This window comes from Cygnus olor, chromosome 1 (assembly GCF_009769625.2).
Source record: "Cygnus olor isolate bCygOlo1 chromosome 1, bCygOlo1.pri.v2, whole genome shotgun sequence".
In the NCBI taxonomy this organism is placed as follows: Eukaryota; Metazoa; Chordata; class Aves; order Anseriformes; family Anatidae; genus Cygnus; species Cygnus olor.
Window position 1 is genome coordinate 177,298,134 of NC_049169.1, and position 18,049 is coordinate 177,316,182.

The 18,049-nt window shown below is 41.1% G+C and overlaps 1 protein-coding gene across 6 annotated transcripts in view; it reads left to right on the top strand.

Annotated features, from left to right (window-relative positions):
• The first annotated feature begins 419 nt into the window (after window positions 1-419).
• Window positions 420-18,049, top strand: part of DGKH (diacylglycerol kinase eta) — a 193,421-nt gene continuing 175,791 nt past the window's right edge. For 2 of the 6 annotated variants that reach the window (XM_040541288.1, XM_040541234.1), the window contains exon 1: window positions 16,696-16,834. The gene's annotated coding sequence lies outside the window, so the exon portion shown is untranslated. Of the gene's footprint in view, window positions 432-14,534; window positions 14,544-16,695; window positions 16,835-18,049 lie in introns of those variants that run through there. The other 4 variants (XM_040541242.1, XM_040541272.1, XM_040541214.1 and 1 more) reach the window with 3 other exon arrangements.

Sequence of the window (18,049 nt, forward strand, 5' to 3'; positions counted from 1 at the left end):
AGTGGATTTTTAAACCACTGATTAGTGTCTTAATTTTTGATTGCTATAAATTCTTAGCCCGATTGCCAAGAGGTGCCAGATAAGATGCCTTATAGAGTATCCACACTTTCTGTATGATTTTTCTGTTTGAAAACTGCATCTAATACCACTTCTTTCTAAGGTGCTAGCTGAAAAGCAGGTTCCCAAAGGCTTGCTGAAAACAGTATCCCCTACCCCACGCCCAAAAAAAAAGAAAAAAGAAAAGGAAAAAAAAATCCAAAATTTGTGGATTGTAGAGAAAAGAGAATGAGAAATGAAAAAAAGGGAGAATCGCATCCCTAGTCTGTATAATTTTGATAATATTCAAATATATATGTGTATCCAGTCTCTTTGAATCATATGGTCACAATTATAAGACGGAAAAATCCCGGGTCTTAGCCCAGTGCTATCAAGTAGTTTTAGAATAAATACTATGTATAAATACTATGTATTTTCATAATGGTGAGGTGTGCCCCAGATAAGAAATGCAGACTTCTAAAGTTCAGGATTTCCCCATTGCAAGAAGTGAATAGTATTTGCATATTTTATTTTGTACTTGTACAAAATATTTCCTTCATTCTTCATACTCTATATAACTAGAATCTGGCACTTTTGATAAGACACAGTGGGTAAAGTGATCTGAAATTCCCTCAGCCCCTCTTCTTTATAATGTCACTATGTCAGAATCAGTGGTTGGCCAACAATCAACTTTCCTTTGTCTTGTACTTAGGAACAGCTCAGAGTCCTAAAACTACTTCCCTGCTCATGATTCTAGGCATTATTCTTTTTCTATTCAAATTAGCTCTTTCTTTCATGTTTCCTTTCTGTAATCTCTTTCCCACGTTGCATTTACAGCCAAGGTGAAGTTGATCAGTTGCCCAAGTAACCAGAGCCCACATTGCTACATTGGTCATGTAAAGGTGAAGTGCTGTGAAAGCATTTTGCCTAGTATTTTCCCAAGTAGATTGTAAAATAGTCAGTTCTACTAATGATCTAACTTAAACCTCAGAATTCAGGTCCCTATTAGTTATGTTTTTGCTTTAAATCCTTGTTGCAGAAATTTGCAAGCTTATTCTTTTGGTTAATAAAACAAGCTGTAAAATAGCAACCTCTCTTTCTATAAGCTGTTAGATAATTAAATCTTTGAATTCATATTTTATAAGTGTATTTATATAAAGGTATCTAAATGTTAGTAAATAGTCAGTCTTCTTCTGAGCTACTAGTATTTTGAAATCTGTTTTTGCAGCAAGGTAAAAAGCGCAATCACTGTGTATAGACACCATACCAATGACAAGGATAGTTTTAAAAAGTGTGGTGATAGATGAGTAGCAATGCAAGATAATGCCAAATTATACCACCTACACTGTACCACTTGACACATGAAAGATATTTTTATAACATCCAGGTGAATAGTAGGTTGCAGTCTCTTTGCTTTTTCTCTTTCTCAACAACCACAGTTTCTTGTGAGGGATATGTCAAATCTAGCAAAAAAAATGTGAACAGCAAGGCTAAACTTCAGTCATGTAGCACAAATTTATCTAGATTGCTCTTATTTGCCTAATTGAGAAAAGCTCATTTTCTCTCTGAAACATTCTCTCTTCCTATCTCTTCTTAATTTTTCATTCTACTTCTATGCCAAACAACCTGATGTAAGTAATGGATCAGCAAGTCAGAAATGCAGTTGTGTAGATACTTTAGAAATGGAGTTACTCAGAAAAAGGACTTGTGCACATGAACTAATGAAAAGAAACCATACTATTTGTGGGAGCAAAATAGAAGACTGCTAATTCTGTTTAGTTTTAGTCTTTAATAAGATGAGACAATCTCTATGTATAGCTGGTTGACTTGCAGGAAAAAAAAATCAGTATGTTAAGATTGGTTCAGTGCAAGAGGTTTATTCAGACTTTTTCCAAAGATGATGTCAACTAAATATCTCAGAGGGGTTATTTCCTAAAGGAAAAACTTGCTGAGGCAAAGCAACAGATGGCACCAAACAGTTTATGTGGAATTTTCCTTCTAGGTGAGCTAGGTAACAACATAGTGCTGCATTACATTAAGGAATGTTTTATTGCGCAGCATGAGGATGATGAGTTTTGACAAGCTAACATATTGCCATTTAATAAAGGTGTTACATTCATTTAATGGAAAGAGATATAACTTATTCTCTGTACTCCCTTCAGTCCACAGAGGCACTACCAAGAACACTGATAAAGGGTTTTCCTAAACTCAATTAGAATTGGCTGGACTTGTTGAAATTAGCTGCTATCTTCATTTATTATTTGTCAAATACCTTACCATCATATCTGACAACATATAACGGCAAGGAACACACTTTAGGACTATTGCTATTTGTGCTCCCCTTTCCTCTCGTAGCTGGGAGAGACTGAAATATACGTACTTAAATTGATAGTTTGGATTCAACAGGATCTGAAAGTGCCATGCAGCCCATTTAATTATATCAAGCCGGCCAATGAACATGGCTTGGAGGGGATGTAAATGCATTCTACATGCGTGAAAGGCAGCAGATGGATTTATTGACTTCAGATGCAGTCAGCAGACACAAAGTGACATTTATTCCTTAAGAACCAGAAACAACAGAATTCTCTAGTCTGCGTATCTGAGCACTAATACAACAGATTGTGACTGAAAGGTTTAGCCTGGTTAGGTACTTGCGTTTAATTTAAATCAGTTATTATTGCATTTGATGTTTATGTTTCTATCCTGCTAATCTGATTTTTCAGATTTCTTTGCTTTGTTTCCTTTTTATGAAACAACCTGGACTTGGAGTCTGTTCTATATTAAAGGTTACTGACTTCCAATTCTCCTCCACCTCAATGAACTTTCTATTCCTTCAGGAAGAAAATCTAAGAATTCAGTCCATCTGAGTTTGTGTGGATGTGGATGTGATGTACAGCAAAAGCAAATGGATGAATGCTAGACATAGGCAAAGAAAGAACACAAAATACCAAGTTTGGATTGCCCATTGTCCATCAGAAATTTGTCTGTCATGGTGCTTCTGCTGCCTTTCATGTCTCTCTAATTTCCCCCTGGCTTTAACAAATAAAAATGGATACATTTTTTTATTTTCTGCAGTTTCTAGGTTTACTCAACTCTACTGTGTTTTTCTAGACTTTTTTTTCTGCTTTCTTCAACTGACTTTTTGACTCTTAGGACTCTGCAACTCTTTTTGACCCTTCCTTTCAAAATAATTCTCTCATTTATACCGAGACTTTCAAAAAAATATTTCCTTGAGCTTTTAATATAACTGTGACCTAGCTGAAGTAAACAAATAAAACACCTCACCCTTAGGACTGAGCATAAACCATTCATACTGCACTTTACAGATTCCTAAAAATTACTATGCAATACCATAATCCATGCATGAAGAACTAATTTCAGCTTCACTGCCTTCCATGGAGCTGCAGAAATTATACATTTAGCCTGATGATTGTAAGAGTGTGAAAGAGTGTGTCTTACATTCTCATTTATTTCTGTCTTCTTGTATCCCCTTGCTTATCTGAGGTGGAAAGGAATATGTAATCAGTGTGCCTGAGTATATTAGAAGGGTATACGTGAAGAAGAAACCTATATACTCTTTTCACTTCTGCCGATGGGAAGGCTGTGCACAGGCATATAGAAAACAACTGCAACTCTAATGTGAATAGACAGCTCGATGACTGTTGAGTATATACACTCCTCCTCTCTTCAGCCCTATTACTAGCCTTCATTAGATTCCTATTTGCATTTTCACTCCTTTGAAATGTCATCTTTCTGCTGCTCAGTTCCACCACCATACATCTCCTTATTACTTCCTCTTCCCTCCCCATAATGGATGAATATAGCTGAATAACTTTGTAGTTACATTCCCTGTGACAACTCTCAACAGCTTGGATGTAGACTTTGCTCCTGGGAATTCAAAACCACTGGCTACATGTAAGCAAAAAGAAGTGTGGAAGGAGATGCCACTCTACTCAAGTACAGAAGGTGAAGAGTTGCCAAAGTCTTCTTTCCCATTGTGAAGCAGGAACTGGTGGGTCACCATAGTTCTTGCTGTGCTGGAGGTGATCTCTCCATGAACACCTACGGTGTGAACCAGCTTTGAAAGCAGGATTGAGGTCTTGGGCTTCTCCCTTCTACACTCAGCATAGCAGCTGAATTAGAGAGAGAGAGAAAGAGAGAGAGAAACAAACAAACAAACAAACAAAAAAGGAGCTTGATGCACTTTTAAGGGAAAGTTATTTGTTAAAATCAGTAATGAAGTACCTCTCTTGCTGTTTGTCTTCATTTCATTTCCTAAACAAGAATTTTGCTGGGTCCACGTGGTGCCTTAATTTAAAAATGTTCCCATTTTTTGGCAGCTGCAGCTTCCTCAGCTTCAACGATTCAACGTGTAAAATTGATATCAGCACTAGGCAGGCTGTGCATGCTTTTAGCCCGTGATCTAGGAGGGAGCCGATCTTATCCCTGAAACTGAGGATTACTAAGACTCTGTTGGTAACATAATGTAGAAAACATTGGCTCAAGGCAAAGGTGGCAGTTCTCCTTCCCTGCCCTGAGAAGCCACCCCTCTCTCTGAGGCACTGGATTTGGAGAAGCCTGTTAGGGCTTGTCTTCTTCACTCCTTCCTGGAAGGTGTGAGTAAGGACTCCGGCACCCTTCCAGAGGCCAAACAGGCTCGTCAGAAAGATTTCTGCAACCGGAGCAGAGAGCCTGAGGGCTGCTCTGATGTATGATGCTTTGTTTGTTCCCATTAGCCTAGTAAGATTGAGTTTTGTTATTGTTGTTGTTGTCGTTTTTTGTTTGTTTTCCCAGTTTTAAGAGGTTAGGGCAGTTCTGCAAAGTTCTGTGTGTCAACATTATATTTATCCCTGAATCTGTTGTTGTAACCCAATGCAAAATAGGCTATTTGTATGACTTTTAGGAAGAGGTCAAGCCACATGATTTACAACATTTATCTGTATACCTACAAATGAGGTGATGAAAGGGATTGACTGTATCTCAAATACTTGGCGTCATCAATCATTGCGTCATTAGTAGCTGCAGCAATGCTTTGCACCCTTTCAGACATCCATTTTTTCTGATTATTTACCAAACAGAAAGAGGTTTCTTCCATGTTCAAATGGTTTGGGTGGTGGGGTTTTTCTCTACAGCCTGGTACAGATAGGTGCTTCCTCTTGGAAAAAATGCAGACCTGGCAGTTGGGTGAAAGTCTGCTTCTTCCTGGGAACAACGCTGTAGGATTCAGTCTTGTGAAACCAAGGACAATGGAAGGAGGGATTCTCACTGAAGAGCTTCTGTGCATAGCGAAGCATGATTTCATACTTCCCTAGAGAAAATTGCTCCACCCAATAGTTCAATGGTGTATGGCTCTTGAACAGACGCTGCTGAGGTATGGTTGACATTTTCCTTCCTTTGGCAGTTTTGAGTTAGAAACAGAGCTGGTAGCAATTTCTAGGCCAGGCTTGCATAATGCTTTCCATTATTAGGGATACTCGGGCCTTGTTTGAAAGGAGGCATTTGGAAACACAACAGGGAAATTTCCTAAAACTGATATGTTAATCCATATGTGTGACTTGTCCCATGAAGTTCTGAACATGGCTTTGCCACACCAGAGAAGGAAGGTATGCAGAGGTCAGAGGATTGGAGTCAGCATGGCTGGTTAGCTAAGCAACCTTCAGGCTGACTGACTGCTTGACTGCTGTACTTTTAGTTCATGTGGACGCAAGGTAAAAGGTAACATGTCAAGCCATGAAGAAGGCTTACTACACATGAAGAATAAAAAGAAATTATCAAGTAGCTTTCATCTGGTAAACACCAGGTATGTTGTCATTGGAATGAATGAGGAGGGAAAAACTAGGCTGTCATGTAATGAGACTGGCTCAGGCTGGGCATTTGCACAACCATATTGAATTTGCACAGACTACCTTAATTTTGGTATTTCTTACCTTTATGACTGCTTGCTTTTGTAGCCTCAACATTCTTTGAAAGCAATTATTCCACCGTGTGCAATGCACAGCTCATAATAGGAACTTACGCAGCTTATTTCTGGAGGGACAGTCTGTCATTGGAAATACTGAATACCACGTGGCTTAAAGAATGTTAAAGAAGAATATCTTGAGGGAGCCATGGATGATATTCCATGGAAAACATCCTGAAGTATTTTTAGCTATGTATTTTCTCAACATGCGATGAAAATAAGCAAAAAAATGGGCCGCATACATCTTATGTACTGTATGGCTGTATGAGAAATTCTCAACTCTAAAACTACACAAGAACGTGACCTCATAGTAAAAGAAGAAAAAGACCATCAGACTTATTGCATACTTTTGAGTGGTGCTTTCATGGGTTTTCAAAATGATGCTCCGAAAACTACCCTGTGATATTGTGATTTTTTTCTGCTTTGAGGAATTAGAATGCAACAGATCTAGCTACGTGGTGGTTAATGCCTCTTCATAAAGGCTTGAGCCTTTGTGGATTCACATATGCAAAGCCATGTGAAATTCAGCAGATCCGGTGACCCTTCCTTGTATGGGAGGATTGGCTGCTCCATGCCCTATAGTGTGTGTATTAAAAATTCATTCTACGTTTTCAAAACATAGAGTAATGAGGTAGATCCTGATCTTGCTTTCACACAGGCAAGTTCATCTACCACCATGAAGATCAGTAGTGTCATTCCAGATTTTCACCACAAAGACTGAGTTTGCTGTCTGTCCAGACTTCTTGAAGTCATTGATTCTCATGTTACCTCCATGGAAAATTTTGATATTTTAATTCCATGCTGTACAAGGCATTCATCCTTAAAAGTCAGCCCACCATGGCTCTTTCCTATAGTGAACGTCCTAATGCCTATATTGTTGTTTTGTATGGAATATTTGCTCCCAAGCTAATTTCAAAGTTCATCTTTGTCACTATGCCTCCTTTGGGCTTTGAAAATTAATATAACCATTGTGACCCAATCTCCGACCAACTCACCTTTATGGTTTCCAAAATTATTCATCCAGTTGACAAAGAAGCTACTCACTCTTGCAGATCATTCATTTACTACAACTATTACCATGTTTAAAATTAATTGGCATGCCCAGCTCACACAGCACCCTCCCCAAGCCCAGAACTCAATGTAGGTCAGACATGAGGGAATTTAAACTCTTCCAAATAATGGTCTACATCTAAAGAGACAAAACAGGAGTTTCAAAGTAATCCATCCTTTCCTGCATCTATTTTCCTGAAAGTGTTCCTGTTTTGACTGGAGACTTTTTTTTTTTCTTTTCAGGAATCATTGGCAATTTTAAAGGTATCACGGGGCTTTGCAGTACTGTTTGTTGTTGGAGAGCAGGCGCAATGAGATTACTCTGGTGTCACTGTTTCAACTCTAAGTTCAGCTTGGCTCTCAAGCTGTGTTTTGACAAGACAGTAAATCTGTTTTTTAGGACATTTAGTGTCAGATCTTAAAAGTATTGTAATCATAAGAATGCAATACACTGGTACAGAGTCGTTCCAGTGATACAAATTGGTTAACAATGTTTTGAAGAGAAGATTTTGTCCTAGCAGATTTAATATAGAGCAAGTATTCTCTGTCTAGGCATCTCTAACTTCCTGCTGTCTTCCTGAAGCCATAAAATCCATAAAGCCAGCATAAAATTGAACATAAATACTGTTCTGTGTGCTCTGCCTAAACCAACAGAAACAGAATCATATGCTCTTGCCTGATTTTGATCAAATTTGTACTGCTGCATGATGTACAACCACATAGAGCTGGTATTAAATGATTACAGAGCCACTGTCTCAGTAGTCTACCAAAGCAACAACTCTGTGGTTAGAAAATTGAAGACATTTCATCTTAGCATCTGCTCTTCTCTTAGAATTACAAACACCCTCATCAGTGGAAGCTGTCATATCCAATAAATAGACAGTTTCAATCATTACTATCTAGGATGTCATCGGGAGCACAAGATGGAAGATGCAGATGATGTGCCTCAGCTGTAGGGTTCTTAATGCTATTTTTTATAGTGACCCAAACCTCCTCCAGTGACAAATAAATATTGCTTTTGGGGCAGGATGACGATATTTGTATGGCCCTATTTAGTCTAATAAAATTGATATTTTTTTCTTGTCCACAGAGGACATACAATATTTCCATGAACTCATAAGGTTCCCTGGTGATTATCTAGTCAGTAGAGATTGATTACACATTATATATGGTATATATGATTTTACACGCATAGAACAGTGGTTGATTATTTAGTCCTGTGTAGAGCAAGTTATAAGATACACATGAAGCAGGGTGAGTTTGAATAAAAACATCTTTGAAAAGAACACACAGTCTTTTGTTAAAAATGTTAAACTATTGAAGAATTTGATGAATATCTCAAACCTTGACATGTTGTTCCAATGAGTAATTTATCCATGCTTAAAAATCTGTCCTTTTTCTCAACCTAATTTTAAACTTACAGTAGGTAGAGCTTCTGATAGCTTGTACGTAGAGTGAAGAAACACCTTCACCTCTTTCCTATTTTGAGACTTACAGTGTGTTTTAATTAAGTCACTTCTCAACTTCTTTTGTTAATCAAAACAAACTTCTTGAGTCTTTAACTATAAAAAATGTTTTCTGACCTTTCAGGTGCTTTGCAGGTGCTTCCTTGCACCCTTCCAAAATAATAGTCATCTGTCTTGAACTGTGGACAACAGCATCAGATGCACAACAATGTTTACCCGAGTACCAAGCACAGAGGCAATATAACTCACTTACTAGCACCAGAGATTCTTCTGCTTATAAATCCAATCCTATTCAGAAATTCAATTTGCCATTTTGATTCTGGCTATAACTTTTACACACCTGGTTAATCACCATGATCCTGAAGACACCTGAAAATCAAGGCATCCCCATAAAGATAAGTGTTTCCTACAGACTTTGTTTTTAAGTGCACTGCTCTGCATTTGGCTGTTTAGAACTATGTTTGCTTATGTTCATCTCACCAGCCAATTCAAATTATTTCAGTGTTTTGCCCTTTTTGTGATTTACCTTCAATTCCTTCATTTCTTCTGTCTTCCTGACACCTGCAAATATTGTCAGTTAAAGCCTGCCCGTCTCTTATTTCTTCTCTGCTTGTTTCCATGGGATTCAGTTGCTTTCATCTTAGAATCTGATACCTAATAAATCTGGTTGACCAGGAACTGGTCAGTAGCTTTTATGTTCATCAGGCTGGTACTTTTCCATTGAAACTACAAAAATTTCCTTCTCTTATAGCTTTACCCACTGGTCACAAAAGGAAAAACAAACAAACAAACAAACAAACGAATGAAAAAACACCTCTAAATTTCTCAAAACTCATGAAGGAAAAGAGGTTGGTTGCAACTCATATGCCTATTCCTACACTGTAAGACTGTAGAAATGCATAAAGCAAAAAGCATCTCCAAGCTTTGTCTTTAATTTACCCTTTTGCTATTCATCTGGTCAAAAAGTGTTTGCTAATCCCCAAGTGCCTTGTTCCACCCTTCCTGACAAAGGAAAAATTAACTTCTGAGGTATTTCACAGATGGGCAGATGAGATGCATGCTACAGGCAAACAGACCTGTCTTCCACCCTCCTCAGGATACCAGCTATACAATGCTCCCAGCCAACAGGGAGGCCCAAAACACCTTCCCCACCATCTTATGACCTCCATGCACATGCTGGGCAGACCTCACCTATCAGGCAATGCTTCCTATTCCATCCAGTGATGAGGGATTTCCATTACTGTAGGAAAAGTCTTACATATCTTACCTGACCTCCTTGTACCAGTGGAAGTCAATGTCCTTCACCAGGTTGCTGTGTTAGCCAATGGACCATCTCTTTCACTGTTATACTTTCTTCCAGATGCTTAACAGATAGCAAGTACTTAAAATGAGACTGATAACATCAATAATAAGCATAAGGGGGACTGTACTTTTTCAGAAATTAGCCTGTGTCACTGACTTTTCTTCCCCAAATGTGCAGGAAGCACAATAAATCTTACCACCAAATATTGGTGTCACTTCAAAGGGCAAGTCTCGTGGAAGTGCAAAATCTGGATCAGAGAAGAAGCCGCCTGGCTGTGTTTTCTTAGAATTTGGCTGTTCCTAAAACAACTAGGAAGAGGAAGAAGTTTGTACACCTGGATATGTATTTTGCAGCAATATTACAGGTTGGTAAATTCTGGTAATAAACTAATCACACCTGTAAACCCTAGTAGCAATACATACTCATTCATTACACCTCACTGTAGTGCTATCAATGTCAACATTTTAACTGCAAATATCCAGTAAGACAGTAAAATATTTTTTTCCCTAGAAAAAAAGAAAAAAGATTAATGTTATTATTTACTTATGATTTCCATGGTAAATAACAAGATGACAGTCAACTTCAGGATTTTTTTTTAATATGGGTATTTAATAAAAGTATTTTTAATATTCACTCCCATACATTTGATCTTTATTGATCTAAAAGACACAGAAATGATGCTTTTATTTGCTTTTTTAATTTATCTGAACTAGGCTTGTCTGTATCTAGCCACATTTAATTCGGCACTCTCACATACACCATGGTTGTTCCATGAATTAAGACTATTTCTTTAAATTTCAAATGCAAATTAAGAAACTTAAACAAGGTTAAAGCATCAAGAACATATTTTCTTTTCTGGTAAATTGTGCGACATCCTCTCCCTGTTAAAAAGTAAAAATAGCTGTGCAAACCGTCAGATGGGATCCCTTGAAAATAATGTGGTTATGCTATTAGAGCAATGACAGAATTTCAACTCCACATTAAGTAAGTTAATAGAATCTATGAAAAACTTTGTGGAGCAATTTGTCCCCGAGCTAATTGAATTTAAATCACAGGAATTATGGTAAGAATTAATTTAATCTTCTTATACTTGTCGCAATCACTAAAAGCATCGGTTTTCCTTAATGTTGGTATTTGTGGAATTATTGTTGTCAGAAAAATGTATCATCTTAGAAAAGTAAACAGGCACATCCTTCATCCTCCTGTTTCACATTGCTGTCTCTCTTCCTTCCTTCCATGCTTTCTCTATACATCAAATGTTTCTCTTCTCAAATCTGTCAATTTGCAATGCTCCCCACGGAGAGTGTGTGCTTTCAGCATGTGCTGGAAGTGAAATAAATGGGACAAGCTGTGTGCTTAGAAGTAAGCGTACCTCACTGTACCAGCCAAAAAAAGGCTCTTCAGTATACAGCACTGTGACCGTGAACTCTAGTAAAAATTTTTTTTTTTTTTTTTTTTTTGCAATGACAACCATATTGACTCATTATGCTCTATCTTACCTTAAAAAAAATCAGGACCCCGGCCACGAGTCCCTCTTACTTGTTCTGGATGACCTCACATCAGCATTTATACACCCCGCCACTTCACATACATCTTGCTGCTTCTTCCCCTCACGTATACTAGCAAAAGAACCCTCCGCTGGGATAACTCTGTCTCCCTGGGTCTCCGCTGCTCAACAACTAGAAAAGGTTTTTTGTTTGTTTGTTTTTGGGAAAAAAAAAGATCTGTTTAAATTTTTGTTTGAACGTATACCATAATGGATTGCAAGAAATGAGCTGACCAAAATAGGAGTTTTACATATTGATTTGCTGTAGTTGGAAAGCTCCCAAATATTGTGCTTGGTAGAACACATAAAAAGATAAAAGGGATGGCTCTGCTGAGTGCCAAGTTGTTGGGTGGGCTAAATTCTTTCCATTTTCCAAACAAATCATTTTGCCACCTGTTTTTTCCTTTTTAAGTGTTATGAGGGAGGCAAAGTTCTTTCCCCCCTCCTCAATTTTTCTGCTATAAACCTTTAGTGTTTTATAGGTTGTTTAAATAAAACGTTTATTTTTGTGCTGAATGCTTCAGAAGTAATATAATTCTCTATTAATTTTTATGTGACTTTAAAGTATCACATCAGTAACCCATATGCTTTCCTATCTGTTTCTCTTTTCTTTTTCTTTTAGAATAAATGTTTATCAGAAAGTTCCATCTGCAGAGCCTGAATGAATTCAAAGAAGCAAATGCTCGATTTTGTGCCAGGCTTCTCAAACTCTGAAACCACAAATGCAAAACCTTGTCAGAGGTGTTTGTCTCATAGGTAAAGATGAGGGGAAGATACAGCCTGTGTTTAGTCAGTTCACTTCTTCTTGTCTTGTGAAGTGAAACTTTAAAAAAAAGGAGAGAAAGGAAGAACCGAGGAGTTACTGATCCATTCAATAAGCTTCAACTCTCTCCAAAATTATAATGTGAGTACTTAGAAGACAATATGGAGGGGAATAACAAATACAACTGTTTGAAGGACAAAGTCAAATAACCTAACTTCTTTCCATGATGAGGCAACAGACCTGTAGGTTGGTTATATACCATGTGCATCAATTTACTAAAGCTTTTGATATCCATGTGACATTTTTCTAGGAAACCACGTTTCAGCTGAAGTATCCCCAGCAGGCTACAGAGAAGATGACAACCCACCGGCAGTAAGCGCTAGTTCATGTACAAACTGGAAGAATGTTTCAATGTCCTTATTAACATGGATGATCAGCCATGAAGCATGGTCATTACATCTCCCTTGCACTGGGGGGCCAAAACTGGGCCCAATACTCCAATGCTGAGCATAGGGGTAGGATCACCTCCCTTGACCTGCTGGCAGTACTTCACCTAATGCGATTAAGAATACTGAATGAGAAACACCTCACCCTCCCTAGATGTCTCTGGATGAAGTCAATAGGAAAACAGAGCAAGCAGGAGATGCTGACATCTGGGAAAACATACTGAGAAGTGGAAAAAAAACTGGTGGAAGGCAAGGAAGTGGCAGGTGGATTATCCCTCTACAGCTCTGCTGGTCCTTTGGTAAAACTTTTCCCAGGGCTTTCTCCTCACATTGATTTCTTTCTTCACGAAGCTCTTTGCTAAGGCAATAGACACATTTCTGCCAACTGCAGAAATAATTCCACCTTTTGACACCCGAATCTCTGGGAAATTGTTTAAAAGTGTCCTGTCTCATACAGGTACACACAGAAGCAGCAATTAGAGCAAGAAGAAGAAGAAGAATGAAGAGAAAAGGCACACAATGAAGAAAGTCTGTGAACAAAAACTGTAGGCCAAGAGCATTTTTTCAGGTGCCATGTGCAAAACAGTCCCAAGCAACAGACATTGTAAACTGGGAGAAATCCAGAACTTCTACAACTTTTTGTCTAAACACCCTCACAGACAGAAAGGAGAGGGCTTAAAGGCAGGTATCAGGACTTTGCCAATAATGAATGTTATTAAAAAAAATATGCTCATTTTAAAATGTGTTTCTTAAACCATTCTATTACTTTAGCTCTATCTGAAAGGTTCCCAGATTGAAAAGTATGTGCATTTTGCTCTGCTATTAATATATGTATCATTTTAATGATCTACTGTGGGTTGCTACCACCTATCTGTCTGGCAGGGACAACCCAATTACCACGTTGATCAAACCCTACCTTCAGATGTTATGCAAAATTACTTAACTGAAAAAAAAAAATCCAACAGGCATGTTTACTATGAGGAGAATGAGCAACAACATTTCCTTGAAGAGTTTACTCAAAGTAGGCTTGCATATTCTGTGTGGAGAAAAGAAGGAAGTTTCATGTTAGCCTAAATTGATGACAATTAGTATATGCTCTTTATGTGGTATATGCTAAAGGAATGATGGCCAAACGATACAGAAAAAAAATGCAGAAAAAAAATCATCATTTTAAAGTCTTTCTACATCAAATTAGGGAAAAAAATTGAAGGTTCAATTCAACCTCCCACCTGCAAGGAATGGAAATATTTAAGGAGGTGGAGGCTTTCTCTTGTGCATGTCTAAACAAAGCATTTGAATCAAAATCTGTATGTTTCAGTGTGTCCAACATAGCCAAAATATTTTGCTTAGAAAAGGAAGGCATGTGTTGCTATTTTCAATGCACTTCATGTAAAAAATGTCAATAATGAAACATTCACTTTGTTGAACCAGTTTTCACTGAGTCATTAAGGGCAGGGAACAGAAGAGACAGAGGGATATGAGGCATCTTTGAACACAGCATATACAGCAGACTACTGAGAAATTCAAACCCAAATGTCTAGACTAAGTGGAAAAACCTGAAGAAAAAATAAGCACACAACTTGGAACAAAGTCAAAGTCAGGATGAAATGAAACACACCCCCAGGCTGTGTTGGAGATGTTTTGATGCCTGTTCCCAAGCCAGTTGTGAAGACCTGCCTCTGGTAAAGCCTTCTCCCAGACCACTGTCCCCTTCTCCCAGGGGCCAGCTGACCACAGCTCATTTTAGTGGGCTGCTCCTCTACCTACTCTCTAAGCTTATCCTTGCCTTGGGCCTGCCTGCAGTTCCCTTGCCCCTCTGTAAATGTGGCAGCATGCTGCTGAAATATATATATATATAACTCTCTGATTCTGACACTCATCCTCAAATTCCATATCAGCTTTGACAGAACTACATTTTTCAGAGAAACACTTTGCCTGTGATTTTCAACCAGTTCAGCCAAGCAGCACAGAGACGTCGGTAAAACTGGGCTCTTCAACCTGGTGAGCAGAGCTCCACAAAGGGAAATCATGTAGGGTAGAGCTCATCAACAGGCATGAATCTGTCCCCGTCACAGAAACCAAATTTGGCATTTTGTAGCCCCAAAGGACAGGCCTGATCTGAAATTGCATTGCAGCTTTCATTTAGAGCATGTAGGATCTGATTTCTGTCTTCCTTATCCAACAAGACCTTAAACTTAAGTAGGTTGTTGTAATCTTTGGGGGCCTGTACTAGCTTTCCACTAATAGAAACCAAATTTTGAACACCAGGGGATGAAATGAGGTGAATGCAATTGTCTATCTATTTAGTCACATGTATAAGTTTTCGGGCATATGAAACCAAAAATGGGGCTGAGGGCACAGCAAGAACCTGTCTGTACTTCAAGTTAGAAGGGCACGTACAGCGCTGGAGCTGAAGAAGAAGTTGGAAGTGACGTGTTCCTAAATACGAATTTTCAGTTTTCATGGTTTTACAAGGTGCTAGGATGACATACACTTAATATTAGGCCACTTTTGCCTCAAAGCCCTCAGTGTGGCCACAGCCAAAGAGACTAGATGTCAAGAGGTACAAACCACCACCAGGTGAGATCCTGCACCACATCATAAGGAAAGGAGGGGAGCTGGGTAATATTACTTTAACACCACTTCTTAGCACACAGCCCCGTGTAGGATGACATTCCTTAGCAGTACCTCACACTCGGGGGTAAAGGGAAGGAGAACAAATCATCTTTGGACAACCATGTACAATTTCTCACCATCAGCTTTAGAAAGCTGTCTTCCAAAAAGCAACATACTTGAAGTCATCTTGTTTGCTTCCTTCTGAGGTTAGTCTTACAATGAGGGCAGTTCATCAACAGACCACTGATAAACTTATTATCAACACAAATAGTTCCTTTTTCTACTGCTGGAAGAAAGGCAGCAATCTCACTTCCCCAAATGAGCTATACCACTGCGGCACTTCTTTGGGCCTGGCTTAGGGATGCACCACAGGATTAATGGGATTTTCTATAGGCTTAGTAAAATACAGATAGCACTTCACCTTTTTTTGGCAATAGTGCACATGCTACTTTTTCTAAACTGCCAATGTATTTTGCAAAAGTTAGAGCTCAGGTGGCAGCGTCCCAATTTTCTGTACAAAAGCTGTTAAGTCGTGAAGAAAATGAATGCTTCTCTAAATACAAGATATACAATTTCATTTCTTCTTTCTTGCGAATTCTGACTGCTTTTCTGATGTTGGCACTTATCAAGCAGATGACCCAGAGACTGTTTTGTGATCGAGCCTGATAGCTGCAAATTCAAAAGGGCAGGCTGGAATGAAAAGAAATGTAGAAAAGCTGGAGGGAAAGGCATCGTTTCAGATGGTGACTGAGCTTCATTTCCTAACTTCTCTGCAATCCTCCTCTTTCACATCTCCCGGCCTTCTGCAAAGAGGGGAAGAAAGAAATAAGCGAAAGCGTTGAGTTTGTAGGAGGTACGAGCTCCACTTGAAGAGCCGTAATACATTGGCTGGTGTTCAAGGGTACGCTGGTAACTAGTAAACTGAGAAGTCTAGGAGCGTACACACTGTGTATTAACAACAGGCTCGGTGGAGGGCAGAGAAATCCTGCTGCTCCACGAGGCATGGTGGCCCCCCACACGGGCGGCGTGCGGTGCCAGCCACCTCATGGCCTGTTTTAGCACGGGGGCCACCACAGATGCCTCTGGCCCTGGCCTCTATGCCCATAGAGCCCCTCCGTGGGCAAGGGGCTGCCCATGGGGGGCTAAAATGTGTGTCCCCTTCCATCCTACATGGCCAAGGGGCTGCCCCCAGCCCCGGCAGCCTCCCCCCATGATGCCCCCGGGCCCCCCTTGGGCTGGGGGCGCGGTGCGAGGGTCGGCCCGTCGGAGGGCTCCGGGCACCCAGCACCCCCCAGCTCCCCTTGGGGGGGGCTGTCGCCATCTCCGACGGCCGGAGCGGCCTCAAACCGGCTTACACCCGAGGCGACCTGCCCCTAATCCTCGGCTCTTCCCCGGGGAGGGGGCGAGGAGCCCGGGGCGGCGCCTGGGGCCTGAGGGGGGGCCGGGGGAGAAAAGGGAGGAGCGGGGAAAGGAGGGGGGGAAAAGGGGGGGAGGAGGAGGAAGAGTGGCGGTGGGGACGTGCAGGGAGCCGGAGCTGCGGAGGGAGGAGGGAAGGGCTCTCCCCGGCGAGGTTTGGGCTACCTGCTGCGGGGGGGATGGAGGAGCACGGCCACCCGTACGGCGCCCGCAGCCCCGCCTGGGAGGAACTGGTAGGTACATGCATGCCTCGCAGCGCACAGGCATTTCCTACCCGCCTTCCTGCCCGCTTCCCTATTGTTCAGCAGGGCTGTCAGCCCTGTCCCCGCTTCCCCCGTCTTCCCTCCTGCCGGCCCGGAGCCCTGCCGGCGCTCAGGGAGCTCATCGGGGCGTCCAGAGCCTTCCCTCAACTTTACCGGGGGAAACGGGGCGGGGGGGGGCACCGCTCGCCTCCTCCTTAGCACGGCAAAAGCACCCCGTGAAGGGAAAGGGAGGAGGTTTCCAGAAAGAGACACTTTTAAAAAGTCTCTTTTATTATCGTTATTATTAAATTTTTGCAGCCAGGCCATGGCAATCGTACAATTGTCGTGTATCGGCCGAGCTTGCGCTTGCTTACGGCGAAGTGGAGCGGGCTGGGGTGCCCCGGGGTCACCTCACCTCGAAGGGCACAGGCGAAGCGGGTGCCACCAAGGGGGGGGTCCCCAAACTGGCCGGGAGGGAGCTGGGGTGGCTTTTGGGTTTGTTTGAGCAACTCGGAGACCCTCCTCCCAGCCCGAAGGAAATCATGTCACCGGCATCCTCAGTGGGCGATAAAATCAGATTTCCCTTCTCGGTGTCGTCTGGTCCCGCCATTGGGTTTTTCTCCATTGTGCAAACACACGCACACACTCACCAGGCAGGGAGGGCTAAAATAGTCTTTGGGTGGCCACTCGGGAGATTCCAGGCTATCCGAGAGGTCAAGGCTAGGCTGCCTCTGGCCCTGAACTTGGGGAGATGGCGTGAAGCATGCACCCATGCCACTGCCAAGCTCCCTTTTGGATGGCTGTGCCTTTTTTTTTTTTTTGCTGTCTATGAGTCCAGGGCTCCTGGGTTTACTTGTAAACCCAATTTTAAACCGCAGCTGTGGGAGAGCCACAGTTTGGCTGGCCCAGCCTGCTCGCTCCCAACCCTGGAGATACCCACGGGGAACTAAGATCACCCCTTTCTGCACTAGGATCTGTAGCCCCGTAGCCCCGTGCCCTCCCAAATACATTTTTACTGGCCTCATTCTTGTTGTGAAGTTCAACATCCCCCTTCACTGCCCTCTGCAGTCCTCAGCCCCTGAAGCTGCTGCTGGAGATGCAGCTGTGATAGGGAAAACAGCTGTATGTGTGTTCCGGTAATATGGAGCTGACACCAAAAGGATCACGCAAAGGCAAACCTGAGATTTTTGCCTGGAGAGAAGAAGA